Here is a 7,352-nt window from a genome sequence, read left to right as displayed (position 1 = left end):
GATCTCTGCAGTTCACTGGGGGTGGGTGAGAGGAAGGAAATTGGGTATATTCTCATACCCCATCTTGTACATTTAAATCCTGGGATGGAGAGCTAATATTGGAAAGATTTATCCTCTATGGATATTATGTTTCAGTCGCTCTTATGTTCCCCTCGCTTCTAGGAGGAATGTGGAGACAAATATCCATGTTGAGGAAGGTAGAATTAATTCTCCCCATTCCTCATCCCAGTATCATGTAGTTAGGCTGACATAAGATGGCAAATTACTTTTAATGGGCAGAGGGGATAATATATAAATAGCAAGGCTCTTTTGTTTGCATTAAATATTAGTTTATTGATAAATTGGTATCAGAAATAAATTTTTGTGACATAAACCAGACATTTTGTCACAAGTGGAGTCTCCCAGGGATCGATATTGGGCCCAATGTTATTCAACATCTTCATAAGTGATCTGGATAATGGGATCAAGTGTAGCCTGATGAAGTTTGCGGATGACACCAAGTTGAGTGTGGAAGTAGACACTCCAGAAGGGAGAGCTGCTCTGCGGGAAGATCTGGATAGGCTGGAAGAGTGGGCCAACAAGAACCTTATGGAGTTCAGCAGGGACAAGTGTAAGGTCTTGCACCTGGGAAAACATAATCCGGGAGTGCAGCACAGACTGAGATCCACCTGGCTGGAGAGCAGCTCTGTGGAAAGGGAAGCGGGGGTCCTGGTGGACAGGAAGCTCAATATGAGCGAACAGTGAGCTGCTGCGGCCAAGAAGGCCAACAGGATGCTGGGTTGCATCTAAAAGGGCATTGTGGTGAATCACGACACGGACTCCATATTCATGCACAAGCAAAGCCAAAGCCGTTTGTTAGCAAGAGATCAGCCTTAATATAGCCTGCCTCCTGAGCTAGTATTTTTCCCTTCTCTCCGCCTCTGAATGTGTTCTATCACACTAGCTCCATATATGGTATAAACATAGATAAGCGCACTGTTCTGCTTCGGTGCTCCAGCTGTGCCCCTGACCTTCTGTCCCACATTTCAAGGCCTCAGTTCTGTGTTTTTGTGGGTTGTTTTTCTATCCCATGGCTTGCGTCCAACAAGGGCGATGAGATCTCCGGTGCTGTCATGGGAGGCCACATTCACTTATTCCACAATTCCCCCTTCTTTTTCAACTATCAATATGGTTTTCAGAGATTTATCTATTAAACGGTGTAAGCATTGTAATAAGCATAGGATACAGATAACAATACACAAAAATATTCCAATGCAAAAGATTACATACTTCACAAGGGTGTTTACCAATCCGCCCAGACCTAGCCCACCAAAGAACTGATCAGGCCAACTCCAATCACTGTCCATTTGCAGTTTCTGCAGGTTTTGTTCTAGCTGCTGAATACTTTTGTGAATAGATTCAGAATGAACGAGTCTTGGTTTATGGCTTTCGCCAGTGTTACCCAAACATTGTTAGATGATGGCAGCTTGGGTAACCCTGGTGTCGTGGTTTAGCCGGCAACTCAGCCCCACACAGTCGCTCGCTCACTCCCCCACCGGTAGATGGGGGAGAGAATCAGAAGGGTAAAGCTCGTGGGTTGAGATAAGAACAGTTTAATAATTATAATTAAAAGAAACAACAACAGAAATGCAATGGAAAGGAGAACAACGAGAGGCGCGAAACCCGGGGGAGGGGGAAGGGAATGAACCGCCGAAACAAACCGCACACGACGCAGCCGCTCACCGCCCGCCGAACCAACGCCGCGCCTCCCTGAGCCGCAAACTGCCCCCCCTTAATGTACTGGTCATGGTGTCACATGGTATGGAATGAACCTGCCATTGGCCAGTCAGGGTCAGCCGCCCCTGACATGGCCCTGCCCCTCCCAGCCTCCCGCCGAAGTGGCAGAGCGTGGGAAGCTGGAAAGGTAGCTGACCCCCCACAGTGAGGAGAATTAACCCCTTCTCAGCCAAAACTAGCACACCTGGCCAAGAACATACCCAGTTACATGAACAGATTATAAATACAATCAACAAACAGAGCATCTTCATTTTCCTTCAGTAGGGTTTGGTTCTTCCGATACGGAATTTTCTGTTGAGGGTTGATACCGATACGGCCGAACACAACGGGCTGGGATCCAGCGATGTCCTGACCCTGTGGAGACACAAGCATAACCTCTCCCCCATGTTATTAGGGGGAAGGGACCCTCCGTTATCCCGGATTCTAAATTTCATACAAGGACCTGCGCCTTTCCTTCAGTGCTCTGCCGGTCTGTTTGCAGAGAGAGATAGTGTCGGCTCATTGGGGGACCTGTATCGGAAAAATTAAAAAAGTTAAGGACATAGAGTGCTTTTGCTAAACACTCTTGTGGAGTTAAGGTTCCAGCTCCCCTGCTTTGTTGTAACAACATGCATTTTAAGGTGTTATGTGCTTGTTCAACGATGGCTTGCCCTGTGGGGGAGTGAGGAATACCTGTGATGTGTTTCACCCCCCAATCTTGAAAAAAGGTTAGTAGACGATGTGAGAGAGAGGCTGGGCCATTATCGGTCTTAATTATACGTGGGATACCTAAGGATGCAAAGGCACAGGTAAAGTGTTTGCTTATGTCTCGGGCTCTTTCTCTCAATGATAAGAAGCTGTTGTGGTTTAGCCAGCAGCTCAGCCCCTCACAGTCGCTCGCTCACTCCCCCACCGGTAGATGGGGGAGAGAATCAGAAGGGTAACACTTGTGGGTTGAGATAAGAACAGTTTAATAATTAAAATTAAAAGAAACAACAACAGAAATGCAATGTAACGGAGAACAACGAGAGGCACAAAACCCGGGGTGGGGGGTGGGGGTGGTGGTGAAGGGAGGGGGAAGGGGAATTAACCGCCGAAACAAACTGCATGCGATGCAGCCGCTCACCGCCGCGCCTGCCCCGAGCCGCAAACTGCCCCCCCTTAATATACTAGTCATGGTGTCACATAGTATGGAATGAACATGCCATTGGCCAGTTGGGGTCAGCCGCCCCTGACATGGCCCTGCCCCTCCCAGCCCCCCCCCCCCGCCACTCGGGAAGCTGGAAAGGTAGCCAACCCCCCACGGTGAGGAGAATTAACCCCTTCTCAGCCAAAACCAGCACAGAAGCGAAAATTGCTCCCGAGAAGGTATCAACAGAAACGTGAATATATTTCAAGCGACCAAATATTGGAAAATGGGTAACATCTGTTTGCCATAATTCTAAGGCAGTCAATCCCCTAGGATTAATGCCTGCGCGTGATATTGTGCTAAATAAGCCTTGGCAGTCTGGACAAGCACTAGTAATGTCACGGGCTTGTACAGACGTCAAAGAAAACATTTTTTGTAACGCTTTCGCATTTTGGTGAAAAAACGCGTGGGAAATCCGGGCTTGTTCCATCATATTGGGAAGTACTTGAACAGGCATGGTCAGGGCATCTGCTCGCCGTTCGCCTTCAACCAAAGGGCCAGGGAGAGTCGTATGCGCTCTAATATGCATAATAAAATAAGGTTCTTTTCTGTCATTCAAAAGACGGGAGAGCTGGAATAGCTAGTGGAATAATAGCGGATGAGAAATGTCCTGCAAACATTCATTTTCTAAACGAGATACTAGCCCGGCTACATAAGCTGAGTCTGTTACAATACTGAGGGGTTCTTGCCAAAGTTGAAAAGCTCGGACTACTGCAGTGAGTTCCACAATTTGTGGAGAACCATCAGCATGGCTGATATCTGACAACCAAGTTTGAGTACATGGATCTTTCCACACAATAACCGCCCGTCCGGTTCGACCTGATCCATCGGTAAATATGGTGAGGGCTGATAGAGGTATATGTCTTCTGTTTAGGGTTTCATATAATATAAAGTCGTGTTGGATCAACTCGTGGCTCGGGTTATGATTATCTAGCTGACCAGGAAAGTCTACTAAAGCCGTTTGAAAGTCCAGAGAAGTTTGCATCAAATACTGTAACATATGTGACGACACTGGTACAATGATTCTGGCAATATCTTGTCCTGCTAATACTGTGAGTCGTTGTCGTCCTTTCATAATTAGCAGGGCAAAGCTTTCAGGATGCGTCGCGACGGTCTTATGTAACTGATAAGCAAGAAATATCCATTCGATTATCACTAAGGGGTCATTGCATGTTACATCCCACTGATAAAGCAGTGCATGTGGCTGAGTAGATGGATTCAAGATGACTAGTTGAAAGGGTAGTTCAGGGCAGGCGCGATCTGCTTGACGCGAAGCGATAGCGTCAGAAACCTTTGGCAGTGCCACCGTCGCTTCAGGGGTTAAAACGCGAGGTGATAAAAGCTCAGGGTTGCCTTTCAATAGAGAAAATAAAGGGCTTAATTCATGATTCGTAATACCTAACAGAGGTCAAACCCAATTAATAGTACCTAAGAGTTTTTGTAAATCATGAAGTGTCTTGACATTAGTTTGGATTTTTACATGTTGTGGCCTGATTTTTTGTTCTGTTATTCTCCACCCTAAATACTGCCATGGGCTCGCCCGTTGAATCTTCTCTGGTGCAATTTGCAGACCGGCCTGCTTTATTTGGTGGGATGCAAACGCTAAGGTCATTTGCATATATTCATCAGATTCTGCGGCTATAAGGATATCATCCATATAGCGATAGATAAGTGCTTCAGCAAATTGTTCACGTACTGGGGATAGGGCTTTCGCTACAAACCATTGACATATTGTAGGGCTATTTTTCACGCCTTGTGGCAATACTACCCAATGATAGCATTTGTGGGGCTCACTAATATTAATGGAAGGGACTGAAAACACAAATTTAGGGGCATCGTTAGGATGCAAAGGAATTGTAAAGAAATGGTCTTTTAAATCAAGAACAGTAAGATGCCAATTGCGGGGGATCATGGCAGGTGATGGCATCCCTGGTTGTAGCGCACCCATATCCTCCATTACAGCATTAACTTTCCTTAGGTCATGTAAGAGACGCCATTTGCCACTTTTCTTCTGAATTACAAACACAGGTGAATTCCATGGACCAGTGGTAGGTACTATGTGTCCTGCACGTAATTGTTCGTCAACTAATTCGTGTAAATGGTGCAATTTGACAACAGGCAGGGGCCACTCTTCCACCCATACCGGAGTTTGTGTTGTCCATGTCAATTCTAAGGTGGCTTGCACCGCAGTGGCCCTCAGGGTAAATTTGACCCAATTTGCACCCCCCACTGACTCATACAGTCCCGTCCCCATAATGTAATTGGTGTTGCTAATACAAACGGGCGCACCGACGCTACATGTTTGTCAGGCCCTTCGATTGATATCATGTTTTTACTCTGCAAAGGTAAAGCATTCCCGCCAATTCCAGTTACAGCTTCCCCAAGTTGCACCAGAGACCAGTCTTTGGGCCACAGTTCTTTAGAGATGACGGTGACATCAGCACCAGTGTCAATACCGGCTAATCAGAGAGATTTCTTGTCTTTCGTCGTCAGGGTACAGTGCAGCATGGGGCGCGTAGCACTCACTGTTTGGGCCCACAAAATATGCGGGGCTCCTGTTGATTCAAAGCCTTGACACCCTTGTACTGTGTCAGTGGTTTGTGGGGGATGGGCATTAAAGTAGACTAACTGGGCTATTCGTGAGCCTTGCACAATAGTGCAAGGTGGGGTGGGAGTCCAGGCCATAATTTTGATTTCACCAGAGTAATCTGAATCAATAACGCCGGGTAAAACAAATAGCCCTTGCAGGGTTGTAGACAATCATGGGGCACCAGGGTAAAAGATTTCATGACCAACCCCAACATGTTCCTTGAATATGGGGATCCCAGGCCATATTCTATCACTCCTCGTCGCATTTCCTTAATAATGGAAAAGTTAAGTCCTTCCCATCTCGGTTGTTGATTGGGATCATAGATGACAGGGGATACAATCTTTGCGGCCAGCTTGTAATCCCCAGCGGCTAATGGCTCTCTGCGGATCGCTTGCCATTGATCATGTGGGTCGGGGGGATACAAATTAGGTTCTTTCTCTGGGTCAATGGGTCCAGGATCAAATGGGTCATCAGGGTCATCATCACTGTTCGAGGACCCTAGGTAAACTTGAGTCTTACATCAGGTGCCTTCCCTTTTTTCTGGGACCTCAGATTTAGCTGGCATTAGGGGGGCAGCAGGTAGAGCAGCGGAGTCACACTCTCCGGCATCTCGGTAACTAGCTTCCTGCTTGTGCATAAGCTCTAATATTTGTCTCCAGGGAGTTAAGAGCTCTGCCACAATTTTATCCGACCTTGTTGCTCTATCCCACAATTTAACTCCTGCTTCGTCCCAAGTTTCAGAGTTAAAAATGTTAACTGCATCGACCCCCTCACAGTTTATCGATACCCACTTCAAAAGTCTCTTTAATGACTGCGGGTCGATATCAACCTTGTGCTTTTGTAGGAGTCCCTCCATTAGGCTCCGTACTGACTTCTCCTCGGACGTTATATTACTCCCCATAGTTCCCCACAGCTCACCTCACTCGATGAGGGATTCCAGCCGGCTCTTGCTTCCTTTCAGCAGCACTTCAGTCCTGTGGGGCTCGCCACCGGTTCACCTTCTTCGGTCGATTTGTCGCTCCTCACACGGGGCACCATTTGTGACGATTCAGGACACGGACTCCGTATTCATGCACAAGCAAAGCCAAAGCTGTTTGTTAGCAAGAGATCAGCCTTAATAGAGTCTTCCTCCTGAGCTAGTATTTTTCCCTTCTCTCCGCCTCTGAATGTGTTCTATCACACTAGCTCCATATATGGTACAAACATAGATAAGCACACTCTTCTGTTTCGGTGCTCCAGCTGTGCCCCTGACCTTCTGTCCCGCATATCAAGGCCTCAGTTCTGTGTTTTTGTGGGTTGTTTTTCTATCCCATGGCTTGCGTCCAACAAGGGCGATGAGATCTCTGGTGCTGTCACAGGAGGCCACATTCACTTATTCCACAGGGCATCACCAGCAGAGATAAAGAAGTAATTATCCCACTCTACTCAGCGCTCGTCAGGCCACACCTGGAGTACTGTGTACAGTTCTGGTCCCCTCTATACAAAAAAAGATGTGGACAGGCTGGAAGGGGTCCAGAGAAGGGCCACCAAGATGATCAAAGGACTGGGAAGCCTGCCATATGAGGATAGGCTGGGAGAACTGGGTTTGTTCAGCCTTGAGAAAAGGAGGCTTAGAGTCCAACCTAGAAAGGCTGGACTAGATGATCCCTGAGGTCCCTTCCAACCCGGGAGTCTGTGATTCTGTGATTTTCCTTTCTCAAGCATCCACCTAGTTGTGCCAAGCCCACTGGCCAGTCAAATAGCATGTTTGTAAGCTTATAATTTAGGATTAACTGAAAACACAGACAGTTTTTGATGCATTGTGGTAATGCTGTCTTA

At 47.0% G+C, this 7,352-nt stretch overlaps 1 long non-coding RNA gene across 2 annotated transcripts; it reads right to left on the bottom strand.

Moving 5' to 3' along the window:
- Nucleotides 1–319: 319 nt before the first annotated feature.
- On the bottom strand, nt 320–6,875 carry LOC142049557 (uncharacterized). Of its 2 annotated transcripts, XR_012657754.1 has the most exons (3): nt 6,453–6,707; nt 1,961–2,286; nt 320–1,476 (listed from the first exon to the last, which is right to left on the bottom strand). It is a non-coding gene; the product is annotated as an uncharacterized LOC142049557 (long non-coding RNA). The 2 variants fall into 2 exon arrangements; XR_012657753.1 differs by lacking the exon at nt 320–1,476 and having other exon boundaries at nt 1,577–2,286; nt 6,453–6,875.
- Between the last annotated feature and the right edge of the window lie 477 nt (nt 6,876–7,352).

Source organism: Phalacrocorax aristotelis, chromosome W (genome assembly GCF_949628215.1).
Source record: "Phalacrocorax aristotelis chromosome W, bGulAri2.1, whole genome shotgun sequence".
Lineage (NCBI taxonomy): Eukaryota > Metazoa > Chordata > Aves > Suliformes > Phalacrocoracidae > Phalacrocorax > Phalacrocorax aristotelis.
This window is presented reverse-complemented; position numbering and strand designations above follow the sequence as displayed.